Source organism: Coregonus clupeaformis, unplaced genomic scaffold (genome assembly GCF_020615455.1).
Source record: "Coregonus clupeaformis isolate EN_2021a unplaced genomic scaffold, ASM2061545v1 scaf0034, whole genome shotgun sequence".
Classification (NCBI taxonomy): Eukaryota; Metazoa; Chordata; class Actinopteri; order Salmoniformes; family Salmonidae; genus Coregonus; species Coregonus clupeaformis.
The window spans coordinates 893,100-906,604 of record NW_025533489.1 but is presented as its reverse complement, the minus strand read 5'-3'; the positions used below and the strand labels follow the sequence as shown (position 1 = coordinate 906,604).

The 13,505-nt window shown below is 45.4% G+C and overlaps 1 pseudogene; it reads left to right on the top strand.

Moving 5' to 3' along the window:
- Positions 1–13,282, top strand: part of LOC123481209 — an 81,633-nt pseudogene extending 68,351 nt beyond the window's left edge.
- Positions 13,283–13,505: the final 223 nt, after the last annotated feature.

The window sequence follows — 13,505 nt, the reverse complement described above, 5'->3', positions numbered from 1 at the left end:
TTCGCCACCCCCACCCCTGACTCTATGCTCCAGTCGCCTCTGCAGAGCCCGCTGGTCTTCCTTCCCTGAAGTCGGTGCAGCCCGTCCAGCCGGTGCCCTTTTCTACCAGACGCTGCTGTCCCCACAGTACCTGGTCAGTTCTCCAGTGTCGCTGCCCACCAGCCCCATCCTGCCCTCCACCACCAACAGCACCTCTCTGATGGACCAGCAGCATCAGCTTCCTGGCCGCGCCGTAGCCTCCACAATGCCCACAATATGTCTCTTCTCCGAAGGTGGGCCAATGTCCCACCACAGGCTGCCCACCCCAAGTATCCCCAGCAGTGATCCAACTGCTGCCACCAACACGGACCCCACCCCCAAGAAGAAGCCCCGTAAGTCCAGCATGCCGGTGAAGATCGAGAAGGAGGTGATTGACGTGGCGGACGAGTACGATGAGGACAAAGACGACGATGATGACGACAGCCACCACCATCACCACCACCACCACCCCTCCTCCCACCTCCACCACAACAATATCAACGGAAACTGCAACAACAACAACAACAACAACAGCAGCGGAGGGAACAACAATGGCCACCACAGCGGCGGCAGCGGGCACCAGTCCCCGTCCCAGGACGAGATGAGCCCAGGCCTGATGAGGGGACACCTGATGAGGCACAACCAGGACGACTGCCGGGGAGGGGGGCTCGGAGGAGAGGGCGGTAGGGGTGAGAGAGGAGGCCCAGGTGGTGAGCTCCGCTGCATGGACAGCTTCACCTCCGAGGACCAGGACCACGAGAGACTTTTGAGAACGCATTCGAGACGTCGGACTCCAAGATATTCTACCGCGAGAGAGATGGAGGTGGAGGAGCAGCACCAGAGGCTGAGGCTCAACTCCTCCAGGAGCTCCAGAGTGGGAGGAGGCAACAGCCTGAACAAGGACCAGGAGGACCAAGAGGCTAGTGAGACGAGGAGGCGCAGCTGAGGAAGGAGATGGAAGACTCCAAGAGCCGCTCCGCCCACGCCCCACCAGCCCGCCATCAAGACTCAAGGAGGAGCTCAACGACTCTACCTACGACATGTTCTGCATGAGCCAGGCACGGCTCTACAATGGGGATATGGTAACGGCCGCAGCCGCCGCAGCCAGCATGGCTGCACGAGAGCTTCATCTCCTCCATGAACCACGGCGCCAGCCCACCCAAGTTCCTCCTCGCGCACTCCCAGGAGACCTGTGCACCAGCCCCAACTCCAACGACCCCAAAGATCTGCTACGTGTGCAAGAAGAGCTTCAAGAGCTCCACAGCGCTGGGTTGCACTACAAGAACGTGCACCTCAAAGAGATGCACGCGGTGCACTGTGACCGCTGCAACGCCGCCTTCCCTCCCGACGTGAGCAGAGACAGGTGAGTGTCGTAGACAACACACACACACACACATATATACACACACTAACAAGGTGTCTTTTTTTTTCTTGGCTTACAATTGGTTCTAATTTGACTGCCTCAATTTTCGGACTAATTATTTAAATATCAGTAGAGTATGAATGAATATTATGATACAACTGGTGTTATTAATTAATTTGTTTATTTATTTGTTTATTTGAATACCTCCATTAGCTTTTGCAGAGGCAGCAGCTATTCTTCCTGGGGTCCACAAAAACACGCATGGGCACAAAACAAGAATTTGAGATACAACTATATACAAACAATACAACTAAAATATATATATATATATATATATATATATATATATTTATATACTGTAAATATATACAGTACCAGTCAAAAAGTTTGAACACACCTACTCATTCAAGGTTTTTCTTTATTTTTACTATTTTTTACATTGTAGAATAATAGTGAAGACATCAAAACTATGAAATAACACATATGGAATCATGTAGTAACCAAAGTGTTCAATAAATCAAAATATATTTTATATTTGAGATTCTTAAATTGCCACCCTTTGCCTTGATGACAGCTTTGCACACTCTGGCATTCTCTCAACCAGCTTCATCTGGAATGCTTTCTTCAACAGTCTGAAGGAGTTCCCACATATGCTGAGCACTTGTTGGCTGCTTCCTTCACTCTGCCGCCCAAATCATCCCAAACCATCTCAATTGGGTTGAGGTCGGGGGATTGTGGAGGCCAGGTCTGATGCATCACTCCCATCACTTCTTTTTTGGTAAATAGCCCTACACAGCCTGGAGGTGTGTTGGGTCATTGTCCTTTGAAAAACGAATGATAGTCCTCACTGGCGTATCACTGCAGAATGCTGTAAGCCATGCTGGTTAAGTGTGCCCTGAAATTTTAAATAAATCACAGACAGTGCCTCCAGCAAAGCACCCCCCACACCATAACACCTCCTCTACATGCTTTACGGTGGAAACTACACATGCGGAGATCATCTGTTCACTCCACACCGCGTCTCACAAAGACAAATTTGGACTCCAGACTAAAGGACACATTTCACCGGGTTCAATGTCCATTGCCTGTGTTTCTTGGCCCAAGCAGGTCTCTTCTTCTGGCTTGGTGTCCTTTAGTAGTGGTTTCTTTGCAGCAATCCGACTCATGAAGGTTTGGATCTTGCCACAGTCCCCTCTGAACAGCTGATGTTGAGATGGCTGTGACTTGAACTCTCGGTAGTTGGATTTTATTTGGGCTGCAATTTCTGAGGCTGGTAACTCAATGAACTTATCTTCTGCAGCAGAGGTAACTCTGGGTCTTCCATTCCTGTTGTGGTCCTCATGAGAGCCAGTTTCATCATAGCGCTTGATGGTTTTTGTGTAATTTTGTTGAAGAAATCCTCAAAGTTCTGAAATCTTCAGTATTAACTGACCTTCATGTCTTAAAGTAATGATGGACTGTCATTTCTATTTGCTTATTTGAGCTGTTCTTGACATAATATGGACTTGGTCTTTTACCAAATAGGCCTATCTTCTGTATACCACTCCCTACCTTGTCACAACACAACTGATTGGCTCAAACGCATTAAGAAGGAAAGAAATTCCACAAATTAACTTTTAAGAAGGCACACCTGTTAATTGAAATGCATTCCAGGTGACTACCTCTGGCGAAGCTGGTTGAGAGAATGCCAAGAGTGTGCAAAAGCTGTCATCAAGGCAAAGGGTGGCTGCTTTGAAGAATCTCAAATAGAAATGTATTTTGGATTTGTTTAAGACTTTATTGGTTGGCTACATGATTCCATATGTGTTATTTGCTTAATGTCTTCACTATTATTCTACAATGTAAAAATTAGTAAAAATAAAGAATTCTTGAATGAGTTGGTGTCTAAACGCTTGACTGGTAGGGTGTATATAAGCCATATACAGTGTGTGTATATATATATATATATATATATATATATATATATATATATATATATATATATATATATATATATATATATATATATATTACTGTATATAATAGTGTATATACTGTATATAATACTAACAATTCAGGCATTCATTACAGGTAGGTTCATTACATATGTTTTGTCCTTTCATTTTGACATTACATGACAAATTAGGAAACGTTGACAATGTTGTGGATGTATGGTGCATGTATCATTTATTTGATATTTCATCATATCAGTAATTGTGGAATTAGTAATGGGGAAGCTTAGGACAGTAGCTGAGTTTTCTTGATGAGTTTACTCAACTGCAGTGTAGTCGACTTTTTCTTACTTAGATGAAGTTCAATTATATATGTCACTCTACCATATGTTAAGTGAAACGCACCATTAGCAGATATACACTTCATCATATAACAGGTATATAGTGGCATCTGTTGACTGTCATGTCAAAGTTCAGAGAAGTAGGGTGTCATCACCAGAACACACACACACACACACACACACACACACACACACACACACACACACCCCACAATCTTACACTCAGAGATATACCCTTGTTTACCTCCCCTCACTCACCTTGTCACTGACAGGTGAGGTAGCATACATTAACGTAGACAGCGGTCTGTCAAGCCACTGCATGGCTAGCGCCGTGCTCCAGGAGGGGAGGCTAGCCACGCTTTACCTACCCGGGCTTGTTAGCATCCGCCTCAATTCCACACACACTCCCAGAATACACCCACCTACTAAAGCTAGCAGGTTGACGCCAGAACACAAACACATGCTGAGGCTACACAACATCAAAGTGCTCCTGCTAGCAACTAGCATTTAGCTCTCCAAGGAAATGCTAACATTTGCTAAGCTTTTTGTGTATGAGGGGATGTTAGACTTAGACTGGCCTTAGAGTGGTTTGAAAATAGCCTACCAAATGCATCAGGATATTAGGGTAACTTAGGGAACACATTAAATCTCTCAACAATCGAATTCCCATGATGGTATTTGAGTAGTGAGTCATTAGCATTGTAATTAGCATCATAAAAAACGGAATTAAAGCTGTCTGAACGGTCTGTTTGTACATTTAAAGGCCTTGTGTGTGATTCACTGCCAGGTCTTATCTCCCCCACCACCGTGAAACAAGCATGTCCATTTGACTGAACGTCTCAGTCTCTCTTCACAGGGGTGTCGGGTAAAAGGGTTTGAAAGGAAAATGTAAATTCATCCTCCCAAATGCCCCCTCGAAAATAGACATGACTTCAAGTGTAACAAATGCAGCTCTCTTTATCGCTTTAGTGGAGCCACACACACAGCACACACGCACACACACACAGACGCCACGCAAAGCGACACGGCTTCGGAGCGTGCCTCTTGCTCCCAGTATAATGACACATGGCACATTCAAGAGATCTAGAAGAGGGAAGCCTCACTCAACCAGCTCCTCTGGAGAAAGAAGTATTATTTTTTCATTGTGTTACAGCACACCGTGGTGACAAGTGACACTTCTTTATTTAGATAAAGCGAGTGTGTTTTCTCCTCTTCTTCCTCCTCCTCCCCCCACTCCTCCCTTCCTCCTCCTCCTCCTCTTCCTCCTCCTCCTCCCACCTCTCCTCCTCTTCTTCTCATCCTCTTCTTCCCTCTTCTTCCTCCTCCTCTTCCTCCTCCCTCCCCCTCCTCCTCTTCCTCCTCCTCTAATTTGCTTCTCTGAGGAGTTTTTTTCTCCTATAGTTTTTTCTCGTGGTTGTTTTAGTCTCAACAGCAATCCTCCAACCACTCACTCCACCCTCCACCTTTCTACTCCTCCACCCCTCTCCACCCGGGGCCTTTATTAAGTTCCTTGTTTCAGTGGCATCTGTTCATTCTGTTCCTGTTTGTTCATTAGCACCAAGTAAGTAGAGCAGGTGACTCTGGGACTTGTTCAGGGAAGAGGGGATGTAGTAGGTGGAGAAGAATAAAAGAGAGGAGGGGGTTATAGTGTTAAAGGAAAAGAGAGGGAGGGAAAAGGGGATATGGAGGAGATGAGACAGGTAAAATAGCGCTAGCGGAGGAGGCGAGTGAAATCATGCGCCACCTGACGAGCTGAGCCGACAGCAGGAAGATGACAGGAAGCAGCATAGCTGATGCGCTTGCCATGCTGATGCGTGTGCTTGACGCAGCCGTGGACAATGCGTTTGTTCAATACTCTTTGACGAGGCTTAGGGACAGGAGCGCCTGGGGCACGGAGAGGCCTGCTGTCTCTGCACAACCACACACACACATAGACACGCTTGTGCACGAACACACACACACACATACACACACACACACACAGTTACACATACTCTAAAGCTGATGCTCCTACAGATGCATATAGTCTTACAGAGTCACTACTTTATTGTAATATACACAGTATTTTTAATTAGTTTTATTGCACCAAAATAAATTATTATATTAAACACATAGCCTGACCTATGGTTTATACGTCTTTGGCCAACAGCCTCCCCCACAGCGAACAGACCCCAACAAATGTTAAGTTACTGGAATTACCAAGACAGAAACGCCTAATGGTATCGAGATCCCAACCACTAACACAGAGATTTCCTGAATGAGTGGGAGTAAGCTGACTAATACCTGCTCAAAGAGCTACACATGGCCAAACTGACCAATGAGGAGGGCTAATTCAGCGGTCAAACGTCCATTTAGTGGAAGTCAAGGGAGAACTATGAATCAGAGCCGGCCCTCCTCCCCTCATCCTTCCTACCACTGCCCCAGCTTGTCTCCCAACGATATAATTCTAGCCGTCCATCTTTTTATGGGCGCTCCGATTAGCGTCCTCACTTGTATTAGCATCTGCCGCGGCAACTCCGTAATGGCCTTTAAAAAACACTTAACTCCGGCACTAAACGAGAAGGGGATGACAGTGGTGGAAAAAACAAATCAGTGAAAAACAGCACTAGTTAGGGTCCACTCACTCACTCACTCCAGTAAGGGATTTGGTTTCAAGAGGCAGTGGTTGCTAGAAAGATAGAGAGGTGCAAATGTGAGGAGCAAGGTCAAATTAGACTGTGTTTCGCTTCCATCTTGGCTCAAAGATTAACCCAAATGTCTTCCACAGGCTTATAGTGAAGCATGAACCTCAACCCACGCTCACAGACACGGTGTCACAGTGACTGTGAAATCTTGCCCCTAGTGATGTGCGTGTGACAGCTTGACTGACACCAGAAACATGCCGTATAAATTCCAGAAGCGCTTTAACATATGGCCTTGACAAATAGATAGGTAAAAAGAGGAGAGAGGACAATCACTGCTGTGAACATATGAATCTTAGAAGGAAGAGAGGCTTAGACCATGATGTGTGAGTTACACCTAAGTACACTGTTGTTTCCATATTTTTTGTGGTAAGTCCTAAATGGCTCCCTATTCCTATATAGTGCACTACTTGTGATCAGAACTCCTGGTCAAAAGGTAGTATATTATATGGGAAACAGGGTGCCATTTGGGATGGACATTTTGTGTGGCGGATAAATTCCTGATAGCATATGGGATATATTACTGTGCCTGCCGCCTCCTATGGAATAAGGAGAGAAGCGTAACAACAGAGGGGGTATCGCGGCCAAAGGAATTGTGGGTTATTGAGGCTATAGTCAGGGCTCAAAGTGGCCTAACACCAATCAGATGTGTCCCTGGGTAATCCCTTAACTACATAATGCATGCTGCAGGTAATTGGAGTTGTAACATGGGAAAATAATTTGGTCGCTTACAAAAGGCTTTTTCCTCTGATAATATTATTGTGGAGGAAGGATTAAGTAAACCACAACGCTCTCAGACATTGGTTTGCTGCTACATAAAGTTTGGAGTAGTTTCAAATGACATTATCCGCAAAACAATTGGAAGATTCAATACAACATTACAAATTCCACAGCTAATAACATATTATTTCTGATATTATGAAACAATTATTATTATATTTTAGCAAAAATTCAAATAATATTTCTATTAGTCTGATAAGTAACTGTATGATAAATTAAATACATTTAATGCAATATAATCAATAATCTATGATAATCTTGTAATTAAATCACAGAATACTGATCTCAGTAAACCAAACCGGATGCCTTCTCTTCACCCCTTGTATTTGAGCTAGAATGTCAAATGTCTCTAACAACAGAGACACAGCATCTGGAGCTCAAAATCTGCTGGGACACCCAGATGTTTGTTTCCAACCAGATAATGCATAAAAACCAGGCCTGTAATATGCAATGCTAATAACCAGCTTCCTCCTCTCCCCACCACCTTCTCCTCTCTCTCCTCACAGAGAGATGTTTACGTCTATACCAACAACAGGAGGTTGTCCAGGTACCTCAGCATATCCTATTAGTCAGTTATTTCTCTACAGGAGTGACACTCTAGAGGAACGTAGGTAGGCGTATCAAACGAACGTCTCCCTTCAAAAGCCCCCATGTCGGAGTGAATTAAAGAGGGAGGATCAGAAGAAGATTTGATCTACGGTATCATATTAATATTTGAGGAAAACAACAAAAAATCCAATGGAAATGACAATAGTAAATACAACCGCTTGAAAAGAGAAGGGAGTATGCTAGCAGCTACATGGTGACAGATGCAAAGATAAAAATCAAGGGTGTGGTTATGTTAATTAACAGGATAAACAACGTGGCACACTGCTGTTTTACACACACATGCCTAATAGAGTACAGAGTGTCTCTAACATCTAGCTACTAGTTGTGCATCAGTACAGTAACAGTACAGTGTTTCTCACCAGCCCCTTCCATACCAGGCGCTCAGCTCAGAGGTAAATGATTGCATATTTATTGTGGAGGGCTTAATGCAGCACACACAGCGGTGGCAGCAGTAGTGTGATTAACGCCTGAAAGGCGGCCGACCAGCAATCATCTGCCTTATTAGCCTCGTTAATCATATTTCCTAAATCAACCATACAGGGCCTCTCCTTCTCTCTTCTTCTACACCTTTATTTTAAGACTCATCGTTGTTTTACTGCTCTTTTCCAACCTCTCCGCCGGAGGACTCTGTCACCAGGTGCTTTCCTGCACTTATTTCCTATGATGCAATTAGTGTGCGGCGGTTCCCTCGTCCCCACACGGATGGAGGGATGCAGAGAGTGAAGGTTAATTACGTTTGAGAGTTATTTTCTCTTTCTCTCTCTATCCTTTCTCCTTCCCCTCCTTCTCCTCTGCTTCTCAAGCCATGGGCCCAGTGTCTCGTAGAACTTCAGTAAAGCTGCAGTCTCTCTATTTGCCAAACAAAGGCCTGATAATTTAGGAGAGAGAATGTATTTAATTTAGCCACAGATCACAAGTTCAAAATACTAAATATCTACTGATGAACAGTATGTTAATGACATACACTATGAAAGGGGACTTTATATTAATTCTATCTTGATACATTTGGGTTTTGTGGATAAAGACAAATAGATAATCAGAGAATTACTTTCTTGTGAATGGCTTTCGCTTGTAACAATAAGCGTCACACATCTTCACATTCTGTAAGTAATTGTAGGCTAATATAATTACAGAGTTTTAAATATTGATTTGATTCTCTGTATCTGTGACTCTAGCCTTCTATCTGAATTTCTATGGTGTCTCTATGGAGTCTGTGTAACCAACCCCTGAGAGGAATAGTACTTTTATCAACTTTTTAACAAGTTTCTCCAACTGCGTCTGAACTGAACTTCAGTGTGTTTGCTGTAGTAGTGTAGCTAGGTGGAGAATAAAAGACTGATAATGATGAATGTTACCCAACTCGCGATCATCCTCCCACCTCTCCACTCCAAACCTCACCACATAGCAACCCCACACATGACAGAACCATCAGCTGCCAGTTTAATATGATTTACCTTGCTCATTACGACTCATTTAGACAGTGCACTCACTCACTCACACACAGTACAGAAGGAAGGACAGGGCCATTGGAGGAGAGGACGTGAGCCTAAAGATGATTAACGTGACTGGGACAGGCGCTTTAGCTAGATAGCCTCTCTCTCTTTCTCTCTCTGTCTCCTCCTACTCTGCACAAACAAATTGGCCTTTCAAGAGGCCTCCCCTGTCTTTTGGGCGAAGATGAGACTGTCAATTTGGTCATTACTGGTCATCAGGGAGGGAGAGGTGGGAGGAAAGAGAGAGGAAGGGAGGAGTTGGGTTCTGGGGGTAGAGGAATGGGGGAAGAAGGAGAGTGAAATGTTGCAGAGGGGATGGAGGAAGAGAGGGATGGAGGGAAAGAGGGGGATGGAGGAAGAGAGGGATGGAGGAAGAGAGGTATGGAGGAAGAGGGGGATGGAGGAAGAGAGGATGGAGGAAGAGAGGGATGGAGGATGGAGGAAGAGGGGGATGGAGTAATAGAGAGGATGGAGGAAGAGAGGGATGGATGAAGAGAGGGATGGAGGAAGAGAGGATGGAGGAAGAGAGGATGGAGGAAGAGAAGGAAATGGGGCAGAGGCTAAATCTGATAAATGATGGGATCTGTGTATGGACTCTAAATTAGAAAATCTACCCAGACTGATACACGTCTAGTGAATATGTTTAGAGATAGGGAGGAGATGCATTTATCACCGGTGCAGGTGAATTCTCCACAAAGTGTATTCAAGCAGTTGTTTTTCACGCCATATTCATACAGTCTCGGATTGTTCCAAAGATGCAGATGAACAATCGATTTATTTATTTTAAACAGTAATCAATAATTGTTTGATTACTCAACACATCTTTTTTTTTTCTTCTCATGGTCAGTATGTGTGGTCTTTGTGAATGACAGTATAATAACCAAGGGATATATAAGGAGTAGTTGTACAATGTAGATGGGATTGTGTGTTAGTTATCCAGTTGTGGTTTTAGATATTGTGATCTAGTATAAATGCTGACATCACGGTAATGACATATGGATGATGCAGTAGTAGTTAGTAATACTGTAGTAATTCAGGTACCACTGCATGGCACTTAGCATGTGTGTTTTAACCTCATCAGTCAGGAGCCATGGCAGACTAGAGCTAGAGCAGTGTGGGGTGTGGCTTTAGGTGGAGACATTTTGCAAAGGACCCGCCTACCTGAGCATCAAAAACAGCATACGGCCCAAATCACAGACTTGACCAATCAGCCAATGCCAAAGCCTGTTGACATCCCCACGGAAACAATCAACAAACCAATTTGAAATGTAATTGGTGTAAAAAGTATTCACTGACTGCTCAGACTCAGTCTTCGTGGAAACACACATTTGTCCGTCTACACGTGATACATTACGCAGAGATATTGAATCATGACTATTTCGTCTTATAAGATAACACCATCTGGTGTATCAGCCTGTTATCGTGCGATCAAAGAAAATAGCTAATAATTTTCATGAAAGTCTCAGAACATGGATGTAGTATATTTTTTCTCTCCACACACACTCAGTCACTCAGTCACTCAGTCACTCACTCACCACTGAATACCACCACCCACCCACCCACCCACCTCACCACCACTCACCACCACTCACTCTCACTCACTCACCACACACTCACTCACTCACTCACCACTCCACACACAATACGATTCAACACAACACACACACTCTTCTCCTCGAACACACACACGCTTGCGCGCACAGCTGGGTTGGCGTGGCGGTGACAACCCCAAGCACCGATTCTCCCGCCTCCCGATGCTGACAATGCTCAAGTGGACGGTGCTCCTGTTTGCTTCCTCTTGTAACACAGAAAGAAAGGGCCCCTCCATTCCAATGAATGTATACTATTTTTACCCTCTTGCAGGGGATATATGTCGGATAGGAACTAAATAATTAAAGGCAAGGACCCTTTGGACTGCATCAATATGGCACTGGTAAGCTCTACTATACATTGTGAATCCATTTGCCCTCGTCCTGTCCTGCCAAGGACGATGTTTTTGAGTTTAAGTTTGGGTCACACCCACCACCGTGCTCCTTGCCTTGCATGTAAACCCCCTCACATTTAAAAGCACTACTGGATATTCCATATTCATTTCTACTGTTGTTTGATTTCATTTAAAAAGTCCGCTAACATGTTGTGATGCGGACAGTGGGATGTTTATACTTCGTACCACTACCATATCTGACAAAATTGCTATCTGACACTTTTCTTTGCATTTTATTGTGACGTTTTTTGTTGTAGGGCCTCCATCCTCTCCCAGTCTGAAATGGCAACTGTGGAATTGGAGGTAAGAAGCATTGAATTTGAGCTGTCAAACACATTTTACCTCACATCTTTTGGCATAGCTTTGTAATGCAGACTACAGCACTCACAAACAATAATATTAGCTCTAGCAAGCTTTAGCGTGATACCAGATTCATGCTTACACTTTTTTGTTGTGAATTGATGGCAGTGGCTATGTGTTATGAGATACTACTGTTTTCAGTGTGAAAAGCGGCTGATTTTTATTTATTAAAGCGAAGGGGATACATGGGGATGATATGTTTAAAAAGGGGGCTCAGATTACCACCTCTGGGCTAGGGAGCCAGTGATAATGCTGTCGGAGTCCACTACACTATCCAGTTCTCGACATCGCATTACCACAGCTCGAATCAATTGATAAATCCCCATTCACACATGGTGGAGTATTTAATTGAGTCAGAGTCTATTGGATTTGCAGCGGGCCTGTGCTAGACGTATGACAGTGGTAAACACCGCGGGCGGATGCTCTTGCCAGCCATATGTTAGACCAGTTAGGGAAACGCTAAGAGAAGGACTGGGTAGAGTTTCTCTCACTTTAAAAGGAGGCCGTTGGAACCCATTTCCACGTAGGTTCCTCTTGATAGGGGAAGAGTGAGGAGAGGTTCTAGAACAAGGTGAATCGTTTATTTGTTGTTTTGTCTGGCGTTGGGTGAGGTCAGGGGTTAGTGAAGAGGACAGGAAGAGAGGAGGGTTATTGAAAATGTAGTGACATACAATATCATTCAAATAATTAGAATTCCAAGCATAGGTGCATGTGGTGTTGGGAAGCAGACAGAACACATGTTTAGTAATGCAAAAATATACTTTTGAGAATGCTACCACTCCAGTCATTGTTTAGCGCTGAAACACTATTTGCTTTGATATGACAATCCTTGTTTTGCTATTTTCTTATGAAACGATACTTCTCTACCTCCCCCTTCATCCATGTCTTTCCACCAGGCACAGCTCCAACATCAGCCCTGCATCGCAAAACTGCTGACCAAAGAGCTGGATGACATTGTCCTGGATCCCCATCTCACTGCTGGCCAAGGACCTGCGCGCCGAGTCCTGGCTAAGATCACGCTGGGCACCACCTGGCCTGGACACCATGGCAGGGGAAGGAGGACTGACCTGATGCCAGCTCCCGGGCAGGCACTGACTACCCCCACCCCCATCCCCCACCACCACCCCTAAACCCCCACAACAACCACCACCACCACCTACACCACCCCAATACCAACGGCTTCTACCACCGCGGTGGCCCCCAAGATGATTACATGGTGCTGGACCTGGAGCACCGCTGTCCAGCATCTGGTCCAGCGGGTCAGTCCATTCATCACGCCTAGTCGGACGAGGGCAGTGACGCAGGGCATCCCATTGGACGACCTGGAGGAGATGGGGAGGAGGGAGGGGTCAGTGACGGGAGTGACTGCTCCAGTGGCTACCCGGGCAGTAGAAATCGGGGGCGAAGTGGACCAGGTCAAGGTGAAGGAGACGGAGGAAGATCGAAGAAGGTCTGACTGGCGCTGACTCCCTCCTCCGCCGACCTCCTGTCTTCCCACGGGGGTGCAGTGGTGGGACCCTGTGCAGCATCTGCCACAAAATGTACAGCAACAAAGGGACCGTGGGCACAGCACATCTACAAGACTGTGCACTTCTGCGAGATGCACAGGGCAAAGTGGCTGGCTGCAACATGATGTTCTCCTAGAGGCGCAGCCGCAACCGCCACTCCCAGAACCCCAACCTCCACAAAAACAACGTGCCCTTCACCACCATGGTAGACTAGCTCAACCCCCCTGGCCCCCCTTACTTACCCCCTGTCTGGCCAACTCTACCCCCTCCTCGACTCCCTCTTCACCCCAAACCATGAGCTTCTACCCCCAGGATCTTCACCTTACCACCTTAGACGCCACACCACATTTCTATTTCCCTTCGATGAGATCCAGTGACTATATACAGTAAGCGTTGTGACTTTTGACCTTTCCTTCTTTGGAAGAACGAGGATGAGA